The sequence below is a fragment of the Haliotis cracherodii genome, unplaced genomic scaffold (genome assembly GCF_022045235.1).
Source record: "Haliotis cracherodii isolate W230 unplaced genomic scaffold, xgHalCrac1.p SCAF_12, whole genome shotgun sequence".
In the NCBI taxonomy this organism is placed as follows: Eukaryota; Metazoa; Mollusca; class Gastropoda; order Lepetellida; family Haliotidae; genus Haliotis; species Haliotis cracherodii.
The window spans coordinates 25931777-25934855 of NW_027266267.1; the positions used below are offsets into that span (position 1 = coordinate 25931777).

At 42.0% G+C, this 3079-nt stretch overlaps 1 pseudogene; it reads left to right on the plus strand.

Annotated features, from left to right (window-relative positions):
• Positions 1–250: 250 nt before the first annotated feature.
• Positions 251–2191, plus strand: LOC139457233 (uncharacterized; annotated as a pseudogene).
• Positions 2192–3079: the final 888 nt, after the last annotated feature.

Below are 3079 nucleotides of genomic sequence, written 5' to 3' on the forward strand. Positions count from 1 at the left end.
TGTCTGAAAAGAATACATTAAAAATGCGTAAGGCACTTATTAGCACTTAAGTTTCGTTCCAAGAGTTCATTCTCTTCAGAGATGATTCTAGTAACTGATGAATTACCTACGACCTTATAGAGTAGCGGTCAACCCATAAAAAGAGGCTTATTTAAGGAGTAACTCCTCCCCACAATAAAAAAAGCACAACAGAAGGTTTCTCTGAGAGCACAGACACACGCTCCAGTTGAAATCAGGAGAGTGGATGACAATGGAGAGCATCACCCTTCTCCTGGTTATGTTCCTGGCAATCAGAGACGTCTTTGGTATAGATGCTTTCCTAGCCCAGTTGGTACCGTCCTACCCTATGTGTTATTTTCTGTGTCTCTACACAACAAAGTGTGACTCTTTCATCTGGGATGCTGACTCGAGAATATGTCAGCTGCTTGAGTCAACCGACACCTCTGTGGCCAGTACCTTGAAAGACAAATATCAGGTATGGATACAGATTCATGTTGTTGTTTTTGCTTGTGGGTTATGTTGAATTCTATATGACGCTGACCTGTAAATATACCAGTATGGACCAGACACCACCCACACATTCAGGTAATATGTCATGCAATTGAGTCCACGTTGATTACGATTTATATCTTTAACTCATGAATTGGAAGTTAATGGTTCTACCTATGTCACCATCGTGCCCCTAGTTATGGGTAAGTGTCCGACCATTTGATATTGTAGGAGACCTGGGAATAACATACATTTCTGGCTATCGGTTAATGAAATGTAGAAAGTCAAATTTTACAATTTTTTTGTCAGAGTGTGTAAGTGAACATTGTTATCACCTAGTTAACATTATTCACTTATGTTATCCTGGAACCTGGAACCGCTCCTCCTGCAGCTGAAATATATTGGGCAATATATTAATAATGGTATTGGTTCTGTGATGAGTGTGAACGACTGAAAAGAACCTTTATACCTCTCTTAATATTTATTCATGAATATTAATAAGCAATCCAAAACTAGACTTTCCCCGCAGACAACAACTGTGGCGTCAAAACAAATTCCCGGAACCGACTTGACTCGCGTACCGCGCTTGACTTTTGCATTCGTGGAGAACTTTGTTCAAGCTAACTCTAGGAGTGCAGGAACTTCTCAGCTGAACAAGGGGTTCAAGTACTTCAGCGAGGGTTTCATATCCAGTCTGAAGGGTAACTTTCTCATTCATTTACTACCAATTTGACGATCACTTCACTTTGACAGGTGCCACTGACCTTGTCATATTCATGTGCTCGCAAGTGCTGATATATTTACATGAACTCAAAGACGTGTATTAAATATTATTATAGTCAATTGTAAGTTGGAACATATGCGTAAATTCAAAGTCATTATACATATTAGAAGTGCTAAGTACCGAGTTGATGATTAAAACAAAATGATGCAAACCGTACCAAGTAACGTGTACAAGAACATTCTTAATCTATTATTTGCGTGAATACTCAATACCTATAGATCTAGAGATATAAAATATACATTTTTATTTCCTTTTTCCAGCTTCTTGTGATGACAACTGTTGCCGCTTGACAGCAAGGTGCTATCGCTCACAGCGGAAAAAACGAATCCCCACATGATATTCAGGTACGAATGAATCTCACATGTTGCCGAACGTTATTTAACAGGAGTGTAGGCAGCTAGCAGCTAGGGTGAACATGTGAAAAGACTATTAATAGTTTGTATGACCATATTACTAATTTGGCTGGATTGGAATTTTCAGTGACTGAAAATAATTCCAAGCATTACAATTAATGATGTCAATGGACATAACACTACACGGCTTCTGTTTGTAAAAAAACCATTACTACCACTGAATTATTTCAGTACTCTCACCACATCATGCTATGTTGCAGACAAGTAAAACATGTTATTATGTGGTATATTTCTCTACATATGCAGATTATTCTCCACTATCGAGCCGGTGAGTGTCAACTCTGCTAGCTATTCATGTGCAATTGGCCCGAGTCAGTGCTGTGGACACATCACTGAGACTTTGTCTCTTGTGGCTCATTACAAGCTGTGTGGAGTGAGGTCCATCCCCCAAGATGTTGCCAAGACATCTTTGCCACAGATATGGCACATACCAAGGGGAGACACGTATTGTCACCAACCCCAAGTGTTCCTGGATGGCTGCCTCACCAGACAGGAAATTGCTTGACCAAAGCTCCATTCCACCATTTCGCCTCCTGGAAATCAAGTGCCCTGACCTTAGTAACAAGGACATCCAAGATCTACAGAACCTGACCTGGGTCAATGGTAACCTTTGCTTAAAGACAAATGACAACTACTATCACCAAATACAGATGCAGCTAGCCATGACTGGCCTGGTGTGGGGCGATTTTGGTCAACAAAATCCATTCATATAGAGAGATTATACTTCTGTCGAGATAGCTGGCAGCAAACTAAAGACAAAGCTGATAACTGTTCGAAACCGCCTGAGAACAGCTCACCTTCAAGCACGATGGCCATACTGCGGGCCGATTCTGACTCAATTACACAGATGTCAACGTCAGTTGTGGGCACAGCGATACTTACGATGGTTTCAATTGGAATCAAGTCGCCTTCAGTGATGAATCCCGATTTAATCTTCGATTTGCTGATGGTAGGGCGAGGGTGTGGAGGCGCCGTCATGAACGTTACGTCCAGTGTTGTGTACAGGAAGTTGACAGATTTCGAGGCGGAAGTGTCATGGTGTGGGGTGCTTTCTGTGGCAATGCAGGTCCCAGGCTTCTTGTCATCCGTGGCAACCTCAACGCTGCTGCTTACCGCGACCAGGAACTGGCACCAGAACTTCTGCCTTTTATGGCAGCACATGGACCCGGTTTGATCTTCCAACACGACAATGCCAGACCCCACACAGCAATTTTGACAAGGATCCGCAAGTGGAGCTGTTGGCTGTCAGGAAGGCAAAGGTCAGTCTGTGTCTCAGTCTGAGGGTTTACAAAGACAGGCTCTTGTTGCAAGTTCTCAAATCTGAAACATAAACATTGTCAAACCGAGGTTAACGTAATGATACAGTTGTATTCAATTCTCAGAAAGTTTTATG